Raw genomic sequence first — 15480 nt, 5'->3', positions numbered from 1 at the left:
CGCAACTCCACCGTTTTAACACCCGACGTGGGACCGTCCTCCACAAGCATTAACTCAAACTGGTGCGCCTCGACCAGCTCGTTGAGGAAATGTTCCACAGCCTTTGTAAACGGCGCTCCTTCACGAAGGGCAACGGCATGCGATAGGCAGTTGGCATACTTCACAGAAGCGTCGCGAATTTCCTTCATCTGGCGCCAAGGGAGGGTTACCAAGTTTCCAAAATCAGGGAACACCACGGTACCATTGTATCCCTCGACCTTCGTGACGACGGCACGGTAGAAATAACCGTCAAACGGAGCGAACACAATGTCACCCTCTTGCGGTGGTTGCAGCAGTTCCTCATCTATCTCATCCGCATGCTTCATGCAACGCGTTATGCAACTCAGGAACGGATCATCATTCCCACCGTACACCTCGTGAATGTGCAGCCATTTCTTCGAAACGGACGAAATGGCCACCTTGCTGCCAACCGGCGGGAAAGGATCGAACGCAATGGTCCGCTTCGTCGTCGCTGCCTTATTTTGCATTCTCTTCAATAGCGTCGAGGATAGTTGTTGCGGAGAAGCATTGGATGCTTTTGTAGGATTGGGCCCCTGGTTCTGCTCTCGCTGTTGTTGTTGCTGTTGCACCGCTTTCTTTGTATTCTCCGGCACGGCAGCACGATTCGACGTTTTTTCCGGAGGAATCGGAGCTTGCGGTTTGTTCTGTAGCTCTTCCAAATCCGGTTTTGCTTTTTGGAGTTGCTCTTGCTGCGGCTGCTGCTTTACTTGTGGCTCGTTTTCGATATTTTTTGCGGTACGCGTTTCTCTGTCGTCGGGTTTCTCTTGGGACCATTCGACACGGCCACATTAGCAGCTCCATCGGAGTACAAACTTGGGTGCGGTCGATGTTTTATTAACAAGGGTCTGGCAATGAGAAACATTACAACATATTTTTAAAAAGTTTCCAATGTCCATAGAATCCCACACAACTAAGAAAATGGTAATTGTCACGAATGGAAACAAGCCGGCGCAAACTACGGTGTAGTTACACCGATTACACCGATTAAGGATTACGCCTACCCAAGGTAGGAGTATAAAAGCGGGAGAATTGTAAAGGAAGGCTCCATTCAAGTTGCAAATCGATCGCCAAATAAAGCACTAAATTTGTGGTGCATCCACAAGCGACCAAAAATTACTTTCGCGTAAAACGATTTGCAACAGTAACAATTATTTCCTGAATGCAAACGATTTGTGAAAGTGGGGAATTCAGCTAGCAAACCACAGTTTAGTTGTGTCGGGTTTTTGGTGTTCTTGGAGATTAGGCTTTCCTACTTCACTACCCAAACCTCCATTTGCGTGACTTCGAACTGTGTTATTATTCACTTTAAACAATCACGTTAACATTTTAAGAGAAATACACATAAATCGGAAATTAGATTGGAAGGTGGTTTCCATTACTTACGCCATACAGATTTTGCGATGTTTGGCAAAATCAGCATCGCGGCATTGTTGGCTGCAGTACGAAGCAAAACAAATGCCGCACATGAAACCCGCATCAATCTTACGGCATTTCACGCATCCGTCCAGCAAATCTTCCCTCATGGTGCGATCTCGCGACACGGGATCAGACGATTTTGAGCTGGATTTTGATTTCTAGCATGAATAAAAAACAAAGTACAAAATAAGCAAGATTACCATAGTTTCAATTCTTCGGAAATACAAACCTTCTCACTCGACAAGGTGCGGACTCTTCGTTTATGAAAGGGCCAGTTGTCCATTGGTTCTATAGAAACAACGCTTGGATCATCCGCCAATGCCCTCTTCGCATTCTTGGCAGAACTGTGAATAATTCCGTGTAAATCTTTTGTAGTATCAACTAAGTAAGGTTAGCCGCATCGATCAACGATCTTACCTCGCTTTCTTGTATTTCACGTTCACAACGTCAGGGGCGTAGGGTGCAACGAAAACCTGGTACGTTGGTCCGAATGTTTGCAGCAACGAACGAGCATCTTTCCCATTGTCTAACGTAAAACTGTTATTAGTCGTGGTAAATTTGAAGCACGTGGGATCAGACATAATTGAAAACGATTTTCGGCAACACAATAAGCTTCGAGTTCCCGATTCCAAATGGCGCTGAAATGCCGAATGACAGATGAACTAGTGTTGGCAGAATCGGGACTAGGAAGATTCGAAGATTCGATCCCTAGACGAATTTCAAAGACTCGAATCCAGTTTGGCAGAAACTCAAGATTCGAATCCCATCTGACAGATTCACTACAGCGCGAGGTCGCCTGACAGGCGCTGAACAACATACTCGGGGTCCACACTGCAGCGCGACGTCCCGTTTCAAAAGTAGCCCAGTTTGGCAAAACAATCCCGCAAACCAAGCGCGACAGAGGTAGGAGAGTATGTGGAAATATGTATCACATTGGGGCGCAAACTCGGCTAAAATTTTTTATTGAATTTTGAGGTAGTAATGCATGATATTTGTTTAGCTACGTATTTTATGCACCCTGAGTGAGTTTCGCGCTTCCACATTTGAAATTCACTGAGAAAACAAACTTAAACAAACAATGGTACCTATCGCGAACCAACTTAACAACCGGTCGATAAACATATCGACCGATATAATGACAGTAATGACGGAATGATATCGCAACGCATCAAATTTATCAACCCGTAAAAACGCGTGTACAATTGCCATGGCTACCGTACAAATCGTGGGGAAAAAATCGAGCAGTTGTTAACCTTCAGGTCTACGACCAAAAATACCTACGTTAACATACGACCGCCTACCCGGGTAGGCCATACGTTTTGTATGGGGGTTTGCATTTTGCTGTGCTTCAAAGCTAACATCTTTTGTTCTAGATGCCGTAGTGAGTTGAAATTTTCAGTAATGATACTTAAGAATGTTTTCTAACACATCCCATTCAAATGATAATATTAAAAATTCGATAAGTAAGTAATTTTTTCATTCAAATATATTTTATCCCATAGATCTACAATCGCCAACTCTGTAAACCATACATTTTCCATAAGTTATTGTGTTTGTTTATATTTCTTAAGTTTCTGGTGAAGTAACTTCTTGGTGCCTTCAACATTTTTGCTTATAAATTGAAGTTTCAAAGATGTAGAAATATTTTTCTATTAAATTTTACGTTTTGGAAATGTTCATGTTCCTCAGTAAATTCAGTGGCATATCTGAAGGAAATTCTACATTATACATTGTTACATCTGATATTTAAGCCTTAACATTTTAAAACTTAGCTCATATACATAAATTCGATCGTTTTGTTTCAAACGATAACAGTTTCTTTTGTATTTAATTCAACCCGTTGCATCATGATTTTCTTGCAATTAAAAAATTATTATTTTGTGTAGCAAATGATGAAAGTTCACCTAGAATGCTTTCGATGCCGCTGTGTGGTCCAAAATGTAGCATAATTTGCATATTTGTAGATCGTCTTTGAGTTTATCTCATTACTAATTGTTCGAGGAGTTCGAGGAGTAAAACAGTCTTTCATAGTGTGTCTTAGATAAATTTGGATTGTTTTCAATATAAATATAAAAAGAAAAACCCGAGGGGCACCTCCTTTCACCTACTGGTGGTTTGTCTTGGTACAGAAAAATATAAACTCTCGTACAAAACGTATGACCTACCCGGGTAGGCGGTTGTAGATTTAAGGGGTATAAATCGAAAAATGGTGTAAAAAAATACTTAGAATAAAAATAAAAAGTCGGTTTTCGGCAGAATGATAGAGAACATGTTGCTTGAGGCATTCCAGGAATTTCGATTCGATATAACTGTTCAATTCGAAGTAATTGCAAAATAAAAGGGGAAAACTTACCCAGGTAGGCGGTTGTAGATCTGAAGGTTAAAAAAGTCTTTAATTTGCATCGCGAACGAAACATTTTTTTTATATCGACCGATATATTTACCTACTGCCTCAACCCATCCGATATACTGAAAAGAGCTGTTGACCGTGGAAAAATTTATTTAAAAAAATGTAAAAATGTTATTCTGTGTTAATTTTTCGCTTCTTATTATTTTTTAACCGCTTTAGCCCATCAAAAAATTTATTTTTCTGGTGAATTTTTTTTTTGTTTTAAAATTTGCTTTTTTATTTAACCGCCTACACGGGTAGTTTTTGTAGTATTATAGGTAAAAACAAAGTATGATGTCCCCCCCCTCTCACGAGTGCGGCGCTGAGCGACTTCGAGCAGAATTCGAGCTGGAAGTGAGCGACATTATTAAATAGCCGCATTGTATGCAAATCTGTGTCTTTGCTGAATCGGTTATTTCTAAATTAGCCGCGCATTCACTGCGCACGCCACTAGATGGCAGTGACATAGATTTTCAAATTGACTTTGTTGGTTAAAACGTATTCTAACCTAGCTTGGCTAACATATTTTATTTGTTTTAAGTTGGGTAAATATGGTACAAGTTTAAATCAAATAAATTTTGATGTTCTTTTTTCAACTCTCAATCCTTTTCATAAATGCCTTAGAATGGTTACATGTGTGTATTATTAGTGTGCAAATTAAAAATGAATACAATCAATCCATGAATGTTTCAATTTTCGTCATAAATTATCGATGAGATTGTATTCCATAAATGTTTTTGTATTATCAATATTTCTTAAAGCCAATATGAATATATTTAAATTCTTTTATATTCTACAGTGAAACTCATTACCCAAACTCAAAAGTATTTATAATCTGATTTACAAGGATTCGTTGGTATAGCTGCTATCAGCTTAGCATTTCCTTTCAGCCAGTATTTATCAATCTGACAACGAAAAATTCACATAGTTTATACATTACCCACCATGTTAAGGACTGACAGTAAATTTTGCGTTCAACTCGCGCCATTCCCTAAGAATTGAGGTCGACGAATGTATGAGTCGTGCTTGTGCGCCGCGCGGGCCTATGACTTTCATCTGGTAAAACATGAACGGAAAATGTTGCAAAAAACTTATTGTCATTTAAGATTTGAAATATGATCTCAACTATCTGGAAAGTGTTTGGATTTTGAGGCTCAAAATCTTCATATTGTGAACTTTGTGAAACTTGTGCAGGACCAATCTATTAAATCGAAAAAAAAACAAAAACGTACAAATATTTCGATTGTCAGCCCAGTTATTGTTCAGGTTCCTTGTATATGAACTATTTGCGGATATGAAGCTCATCGGCCATATTACACAAGTAAAATATTGTGTTTTCGTCAAATGTTTTCGGCAATGGTATCAATAATTCATTTACGCCTATCTCAAATTTTTTAGTTGGATCATTCCAAACGTTTTGATGAACATAGATCAGAAAAGTGTGGCATGGTGTTTGCATAACTCCTAATTTACTCCTAAGATTTATTGAATGTCAATATGTAGATCTCGCAAATTCTTGCCATGACTGATCAGCAGATCAAATACAGTTGAACTTGAAATAATTGCTACCCGTGAAAAGCCATCATCTATTTTGACATGGCTTTTTGACCTATACGCAAGAAACTAAACAAATTTTCACATAGCTTTTTACTTTTAGTTTGATGATGTTTTATCTTCACCAGTTTACTGTTGGGATCATATTATACTATAATTGAAGAACACGGAACTGATGTAACGTTTGCATTAAAAAAATAGACAAATTTTCATTTGCGAAAAGAAAAAAGTTAACTAAGCTAAGTGAATGAAGTAAATTTTGTTGTATAGTTTCATCTTTTTAGTACTTTCAAAAAATATTTCGACGCCCACTAAGAAAGCCTTACGGTCCTTGGCTGAAACTTTAGCCATAGCCGACAAAATCATTCATGTAGGAGTTTTTTCAGCTGTTGTGTGGCATTCACGATCAAATGCTTCTCCGTTTGGACTTTAGAATGTTGGAATAGGTCCTACCTTAGGGTGCTGTTCATGGGTTTTCGATTGGTTGTAGTTGAGATGCATGCGGAGGGTTAGAAATGTGGGGTATTTAAATTATTTTTGACCCGTTTAATTCCTCCGATGCTATTTGCGCATGATTTACTGTGGCCGGGTATGTCCAAACCACTGAATCATACTCTTTATGATTGTTTTCTGATAAAGTTGCTTAATTACGAAATGAACTGCACACTATACACTTCTCCAGACGCCACAAGTCTTGTCAGGAAAAACAACGACTTTGTGCTCGCTGGTTTTCAGCCACGATATGGCGTTCTATGGGACTTAACGGGCCCCAGAACATTCAAAATATACTGGAAAAAGCTTCAAAAGGAACATAAAGTACCAGGGATTTTTTCCCACTTGTCGTCGACTGGCTTTAAATAATATTTGGTCAAACATATAAACAAATGTAGTTGGTTTACTGTTTTGTCCACGGCGGATTCAACTTAAATCATACAGTTGTCATTCTTGTTCTGAATTTAAAAGAAATGCTACTCTTTATTTAGCTTTCAACAGAAAGTTGCTAGCGTATTCCGGTTTTGCATGGAAAGTCGTTAAAATTTTTCTGTTTTGTTTAATTCTAACGTTATTCCTCGGAACAAGCTATTAATTGAATGAAAACGCCATTAGAAAATTTTAAGCTGTGTTCCAATGAAAATATGATTTTTTTTTATAGAAAATATGTTTACCGCATGTTGATGAAACCGTGTCGTACGTACAAAATTAAGAAACGTGTTTTTGAAACATAGAATGACATATGATTTAATGAGCAGCAAGAATTGAAATGAGTTTAATCGAATTATATTGGTTTGTCTTCAGCATAATATCATTTTGCTTTTAAAATCAAATTTAAGACGACATTTAGAAATCTCATGATGGAATGCAATTCTAAAATCAAAAGAATTTTTTTCGAATGCTTACTTAAGCGTTGATCATAATGACATGATCCCTGTCGGTGGTAGCAAAACGTAAACATATGGTATGTGTGACGTCATTTTGCAGCCGCCTTAGCAAAACGCAGCCGCTGCTCGAGAAAGGTAACCGGCCAAATTAACACCGCGATGTATGCAACAGTCCTTAGTTAACTCCGCAAAGTATGCAACCAAACGAACCTTCCGCACTAGCCCGTGCGCTAGAGCAAGACAGAAAATTGTGTACCACACAAGCAACTTTTATGAAAGTTAAAGCACGGCGGCCAGTTTTCACCTTCCGCAAGAAAACTGCTTCAACCGGTCAGATCGGTTCAGTTTAAAAAAACTAATTGGTTTGAACATAACGGTCTTACTAATCCATGCGCCTCCTACTTTGTGTTGATAAAACGTTGATGATGTTGTGAATGGGAAACTAATGAAAAATATGCAAATGCAGAATAGATTAAATAAGAAAATAATTCCGTACCAGTCTTTGTATTTACAAATAGTTCGGCATGTAAAAGTGCGGCACGTTTTGCGAATTTTCTGCTAGCAAGTGCTTTCTTACTGCTATGCCAAATAAGGTTTGGACTATGTGTCCATCATTGTTATTGAAAAATGAGCAATGGATTCAGGTATATTTTAATGTTGTTAGAAACACTTTTCGTTCCTAACACTTCCTGCCAATTCGGTTCAGAAAATACCGATCGACATGATCAATAATGTAAACACCAAAAAAGGGATCTTCAGTGATTACCTGGCTGGTTACTGGGATCGTAAAGATCAATTGTTTCTTAGGTCGTCCATCGACACTGGACTGAATTTATAAATAGAGCGCGTAAGGTTAAAATCACGCAGTTTGGAAATAAACCAATAAAAGACTACAATTTTTGTTCGCTCTGCCAAACGTTAATTTTAAAGTTCTATTTAATTTTGATTCCGTATTGCAAATGTTTGGTTTATTCTACATTGAAATTTTATAAATTTCATGGTAAATGTGTTGCATGTTTTTGTGCCCTTTGTTCAAGTAACATTCTTTGGTGTGCCGTACTGTGGTACCACACACAGTTTATTGTGCTGTGCATTTGTGGTAGCATATGATGCTTGTAGGTATCATACAACATCTTTTTTTTTCATCTTTTTATTCAGCAACACCTTTTCAATTAAATAGTGTGTGCAATGTGTTTGATTCAACAAGGGTGTGATTTTCATCACATCATCACATACATGTTACTCTGCGCACAAAAAAAAGTACGCGCATCACAAAAGTGTGCAAAAGTATCCAAGAATTGAACTGCAGAAACTTACCATGATAAGAATGTTCAATTTGGGTTACCAGAAGAAACAAAAGAATAACACAGTGTTAACACAGTTTTAGTTTGAATTGCGTATGTTACTTTTCTTCTTCGATTTGAACCGTTCCTGTTGAACTTCACTCGCGGAATTGCAATAATTGTGAATCGCAAAAAATGTGAATTTTTTAATATTGCTGCACCTGGTGCGGCAAGGCGCTTTCTTTCTCCCGCCAAAAGATAAAACAGTAATTTCTTGAAGCGACGAATTTTATTTGTCGTTTAAAAAATTCACACTGCACTTCTTGGCGGTCTGATAGCGAAAGAACGATCGCCCCCACTGCAACCGAACTTTTCGGCTTCACCACAGGTCATTTACCCAATCAGCTGACGCCGGTGCAACCCGGTAGCAACGACCTGTGGTCAGCCGGACGGTAGAGTGCGAGCGATCGTTCCTTCTCTTTCTCCAATCTCGTGCCATCTACCGGGATTTTGCGGGACCCAGCTTATCATCGAACCGTTACTTGATCGTTATCTCTGCTGTGCGTTATCTATCAAACGTCAATTTTGATAGCACAACAAAAAACAACGATCAAGCAACAGAGGCAGTTTTTTTATAATAGTGATAATGAGAAAATTATCGTTTTGAAGTTGAACATTCATTGAAAAAGGTGACGCCTCATTGGTCTTTTAAAAAAAAATAAAATATGTATTTCTTTTTTTCAATTGTTAGATCAAATAATTTAATCACCAGTTTTAGATCAAGTATGAACAAAGACAGTTAGCTCAAAAACGAGATTAAAATAGAGATATATGTAGCTATATCGAAGAATGTTAATCATAAATGTATACCTAGTAAACGGTAGCTAGTGGGCAAGGTTGGCAGCATATCCGCTCACCAGACATGACGGTACTTATATCTACCGTTGTTATCGTAAGGAGACCAAGAGATGATCGATCGGTAGATTTTCGGTCGGCATAGGTTGACCCGACTGATTTTATTACTACTTTAAAATATAGAGAAAGATAAAATGATACAAGTGAATTCTTCCTCGATTCTGCGCGGAGAAAGTCTTTCAGCCTCAGCATGGACTTCAATCGAATTAATCCGATCAAATCGAGCTATCAATTTTAATTCATCTCACGTCAATGGAAACGAATTGTAACGAATTGTATGCATTTTTTTCCAATATATGCATTAAAAGACATATTGCAGTAGAATAGCGACAAACTTAGGCAGTAGAGTGAAATGAAAACTAAACTGCCTCCTTATTCAAATCAGCTTAACATAGCAGATGAAAACATTTATTTCAATGTCGATTGTACTTGTATCTACTTTATTATCTCCGGTTATTTGGAGTAAAAAACAAAATTTCTCTTCATTGGCAATCAATATTGGTCGTGGGAACAAAATGGCAGTGGTACCAAGCGATAAGCCAATTACAGCGCTAGAAACATGACAAAAAGGAAGTGCGATAAGCTTAATTTTAAAATTAAACTTTCAACGCTAAAAGTTCAACCGGTTGGTATCAGCGCCATCTATAGGTAGCCTTTTGTGTGTCGGCTAGATGATAAGTTGGCCGCTTGATGTGTCGAAGCGCTCACGCACGCGCCCCTTTAAATTTTCCCGCCAACACGCGATTGGTACCCATCCACGTGTGTGAGGGAGAAATGAAGAGCATCTCCGTTGGCACAGCCGCCGCACTCGCGGCTAAAAATCTTTGTTTACTTTTGTACGGCGGCTAGATGCGCTACATGTTTATGCACAATTTCCATTTCGTTTTTAATTATTTACGCATCAGTAGTTTTTATGGCGAATAAAGGTAATTCATATTCATCAACGTTTAGTGTACGACAGGCAGGTCAGCACTTGTTACATCCTTTCTTTTAAAAATCAGGAGTTCTGAGCAAAAATGTTCTGGAATGTTCTGCTAAAGAAAACCAGAAGCTGCACTGCAAAATGAAATGAAATATAGAAGATTGTACGGTTGCGATTAACCAATCTCGATCCGATGTCGTCGCTTCACACTGAATTTACGTGTGGCAAAAAATATGCTGCTTTGGTATTTGTAACAACAACTGTTGTGGGAAATCGTTTCTTGATGAAAGAATATTGTAAATTTTGCATTCATCACTGCTTTCATGTCTTGTGACAAATGAAGATCATATTAAAAAAACATGTTTTATGTGTGCTCTGGATCTTAGGTGCTACAATATGGGGTTGGAACAGGATTTGTTGCACAAAACTCTCTATGTTTAAACTGTTCGTTTTGCATGTTTTTTTTTGTCTCAGTATTACTATTTAGATTGAAGCAAACTTAACCGCAATCTATGATCCTTGCACGTAAGTGGGTGAAAAGATTGAATTCTTTTCTCAGCGCAAAGCTCATCCAAACACAGTATGGCATGACATAAATGTTGTTTCAAGTTTGGATCACCTACATTTGAAACCCAACTGGAATAGCCTATCATAATGTTGAAGTCATCAAACATTCTGCTTTTAATCGTATTCTTCTAAGCTACCGACAATGAAGATACATAAACATAAATGTATAATATTTATGTTCGATTTTTAAACAAAATAAGTTCACTTGCAAAAGATCTTTACACTGTTTAACAACATTAAAAACTACTTCCTTTAAGAACTTTTCAAGCAAACCTAAACTAAGCATGTTAAGTCTGCTTCCATGTTTTATGATTGCTCCAAATCAAATCAGAATTGGAACACTTCATCAACGTGATGTTTTGTCGAATAAATGTCACAACAAGTCTGCACATCTTCTGAAAAGCGATTGGAAACGCTCAGTATGGATATATGTTTGCTCAGATATCGACAATTTTTATTAGATCTAACCAAATCTCGAGTCTCGCACTCTCCGGTATTACGAACGGATGACCAGAAATCTATTATATACTTTCTTTCGGTCACAGTAAGTATCTTCAGAGAGAGGCCACTAAAGTAGGAGTTATCCCACTAAAGTAGGAGTCAGCATAGTACGGACAAATCCGGACAGCCAGCTGATCTGGCAAGTAAGAAAATTTTCGGAGCAAAATTAAAAAAGAACTTATAAAATTTCAACAATTTGATCGAGTTGGCGTTGAAACTATTGTATGAGGTGTTCAATACTAGGCGACATATTCATAGACTGTTATTAGACTTTCTCGATCACATTTTACTCTTCGTCGTTTTAAAAATTCCCAGCTGCGTGAAACTCGTAAAGAATCCGGCGGCAAAAGAATATGTTTACTTTGCATCCACAATAAGTACATTCAAATTATACAATTCATATTTTCCTAAGATCCGTTTTTTGTACGACTTTGTGTTTACTCGGTTGTCATTATTTGTAGCTGATGATTATTGTATATGATAGTTTACGTTTAAGGATATGAATCAGTCAGCTTAACAATACGACAACGTCCGTAAAATCATGATAAATATAAAATAAATCAGTCGGCCTCAAGTGCCTGTGCCGGGATAGAAAGGTGTAAGTGTCGGAACAGTTAGAAACGCAAAATGGGATTATCGTTGAATCTGAACGTAGACCAGACCCTGTGAACCCTAGACGTGACTAAAACATTGTGATAGTTATCGCACGTACAAAAGGGGTTAAAGTACAAACCGTGGACAGGTGACAAAAAGGGCGTTTCCGTACCATATGGAACAACAAAGCTGGTAACCTCCAGGAGTACAATCGATCACGGAAAGGCATAATGGCACAACATAGTCAAATTTGTTCATGAGACCCTTCCGGGTGATCTGTATTACACGATTTGTACTTGACAAATTGTTTAAGATACCAATACATTTTTTTTTATTCTGAGTCAGACTGACAACTGTCTATTGAATCGGAAGCTTAATTTTGCAGCTACAATCGTTCGCGTAATTTTGACCGAAAAAACGCTAGAAAAAGAAATGGGTTGACAAGCAATTTGCGAGTGTTGTATGCTTTGACATCCGTTACAATCTTTAGATGCTGCTTGCAACGACATCTTCTTCCTATAATTAGAAAACAAAATCATCGAGTACTGTTTTGGCCGAATTTGGCATCATAACATTAAGCGAATCATACAATAGCGTGTTACCAAGCCGAAGGACTGAAATTCAAACCCAAAGAGCTGAATCCGCTAAACAATTCCAGGACCCGACACATAGTAACTATTTTGAACCTTGAGTTATTTTTGGAAACATGTCAAAGCAGCACATTCCATGAAGAAATATGAAAAGGCTGGAGAAAAGTATCCGAAATCCTCGGAATTAAATGTAAATAAAATCACCTCGAAATGTAGTAGAAGATATAGGAGGATCGAATAATTAAAAGGAAACTAGGTTTGCTCTCAAAACAAGGAGGCACCTTGTTTAACTATATATCAATAATACTTCGTTTGATTTTTTTTAAATTGTACTGCTTATTGCATTTAGTTATACAAAATCGTTAAACAAATGAATCAAGCTTTTGAACTGAACAAATAAATGAACTCGAACAAATATAGCCGATCATGCTAACTATTTCAAACAACCAATTATTTTCTATTTGAAAAATATTATGTTATCATAAAGAAAATTCGTGAAAAAATTGGTACACTTCACTATGATTTGATACACTACGATAAGTGCTTATTTTGCACTTTCAATAAAATATAAATAAAATAATTTCAATTAGATGTAACTGCGAAACTATTTCAGCTACATATAATAATTGATATTAACCGATGTACATTCGTAGAACGATAATATTATTCCATACCAAATTTGCTGGCTAAACTTTACAAATTAAAACAGATTTACTGACTGCTGGCTAATGATGATGATCAAATAAATCCGGTAAATTGTTCGGGTCTCCAAAACCCTTAATACATGACAGCTTGAAAAAGAGTTGAAACAAAATAGCTAGCTTGAGAACCAAACATTCACATATTTTGATTATGAAAAATATATCAGTAGAATAGTCAGCACATATTCATTCAACAAAAAGTAAATATGTATCAAGCAATCGTTTCGAATTTCATAACCGAATTGTAGGATTTATCAGTGTCACTTAACATACTATACATCAATAATCATGTAATCCCAAACAACTATGACACACAATTATCACTCTAAATTTCTTGCGCGTGTATTTAGAAGAAAATCAGAGATTTGGAATTAATTATGCTGTATTTAAACAGTAACAAAAAAAATGAAAGTAAAAAAGTAGCTACAAACAATAAATAAACATTGCCCCGCCTAACGAATAAAGCTTTTACGTAAGCTTCTTCGTCATGCGCTTGCGCAAAGTGCCATCTGTTGGGTCAACCGATTGATACTGGCGGCTTAAAATATATAACCGATTCGTGTTGGACGCAATATGACGGCTATTTTAGACCCGAGAGCCTTTGCGTACAAGATCGAGCACAATCGAGCAGAATTGATCAGTGCTCGACTTTCGTGAGAGGGGGGGACATCATACTTTGTTTTTACCGTATTATATTCAAATAACAATTGATTGGATTGTCGTATCGGCATGAAACTTTTAGAATGCCTAGAAATAGTAATTTTCTATCGTTTTGTTAAAAAAAACGTTTATAACCAAATTTAAATAATTTTTATTTGCCGTTGTCGGTCGATACCCCTCAAACGTTCCGTATTTCTCGTGCTTCCGACCAATTTTCATTTTATAGAGATTTCGGATCGATTTGAAATTTTCAGTGAAGATACTTGAAGGTGTTTTCCAAAATATTGTATAACTTTTATTATTTCAAAAATTCATTAAGTATATTAATTTGAGGTTCCAAAAAATTTCAACGATATAAAAAATGAGTATTTTTTTTTTTTGTACAGTTATGCATTGTGTTCCCTATTCTTATAAATACACGTATTTTGTTTTTTGGTTCCTGCATTAGCGCCCGTATCATGGAAGAAGACACCGTTTTCGCAATTTCCGTCCACTTCCTCTTGCCAAGAACATCTCTAACTGTTACACCACTTCGCCTAAGACAAAGTTTTGTGATTGCCCAGTATATTTCATTGGGGCGAAACTGTGGGAAATTTGGTTTTGGTACAAAATGAATCTTATTGGCCCTGTAGCACTCTAAGACAACCTTAGAATAATGGCAGGTCAAAAACTTGGTAGAAAAAAGTACGTGAATGTATGAGAAAGAAATAGAAAAATAGAAATATTCGTTGCTTAATCATCCATGGTTTTAAAGGATAAGCAGAGTCCCCTAAACAACAATAAAAAAAGAATCATTAATATTGGGTACAAGAATGTCATATGTAAATAGACAAACCCAACAGCTTCATCGTTCGGTCACCACTGTTTCATTTTTCTTCTAAGTATAAAGATATTGGGCTTGTATTGTACTATCTACCAATAGGATCATTTGTCTGTGGTCACATATCTAGAAGATCATTATCAATAAGCATTTTATAAAGAAGTGTTAAATTTAATATTTACCTTTAAAGCGTTTAAACTGTAAAACCCTTTTCTATTCAAATATTGAATTGAGATGTCATAAAGTGCGACAATTCTGATGTTAGTTCCATCAGTGCACATCACTACACAAGGACAGGTAATTTTTTATAAACAATCTCCTGGCGTCTGCTTTTTCGTCGGCAATCATATCCATGGTTATGAAATACGCTAGTTCACGTTCCAACGCGGCTAGAGTTTGATCTAGCGTTTCAGAAAAAGAAGATTGGGCAATTGCCATAGTAAAATCGTTACCAACACCTTGTTGGTACGACCCTTGTGCAAAAAATCGCAGTTTTGTTCTCAATTTTTCTTCCGCCGATAACCCACGCTTATGCTTATCCTGGAGCTAGTTCCACTTTGTCAAGGATTTCTTCAAACAGCCTCTTCGGAACTCGGTAATTGTTAATGAAGCTGAAAAAGGAACATGTTAAAACAGTGGCAACGATTGTTGAGCTAATACGCTTACGTTTTATCCGATAATTCAAGCGGATCAAAATGCTTCTTCAATCGCCTACGGTACGCTGCTAGATTTATTCCCTCTTCATTCTCCGCATCTTTTAAAAAGAATAATGAATTTATCATTCTAATGTTTTGGATGCTTCACAAACTAAAATGCTTCTCGATACGATAGAAGTCGCACTAATTGTAACGTTGTTACAAGTAAACAAACTCTAGGTTTCCATGGTAATTTGACAGACGGCGAAACTACTCGATAGGTATTTTTATGGGTTGTTATAATTTTACCGACTGCTCAGTTGAATACATTCGCGATACCAATTCGAGTAGATAAATTTATCGGTCGATATAATCAACCGGGTTGGTAAATTTTACCGACTGCTTTCGCGATAGGTACCAATGTCGATATTTTGGCCCGCCGTAGGAAGTATATATTTCCACATCATCTCCTACTTGCTGAAGAGCAGTTTGTT

At 37.1% G+C, this 15480-nt stretch overlaps 1 pseudogene; it reads right to left on the bottom strand.

The window, feature by feature from the left end:
* Nucleotides 1-14503: 14503 nt before the first annotated feature.
* LOC131291221 (putative nuclease HARBI1) lies at nucleotides 14504-15133 on the bottom strand (annotated as a pseudogene).
* Nucleotides 15134-15480: the final 347 nt, after the last annotated feature.

Source organism: Anopheles ziemanni, chromosome X (genome assembly GCF_943734765.1).
Source record: "Anopheles ziemanni chromosome X, idAnoZiCoDA_A2_x.2, whole genome shotgun sequence".
NCBI classification, from domain to species: Eukaryota; Metazoa; Arthropoda; class Insecta; order Diptera; family Culicidae; genus Anopheles; species Anopheles ziemanni.
The sequence above is the reverse complement of the archived record's forward strand: the minus strand, read 5'-3'. Positions and strand labels throughout refer to the sequence as shown.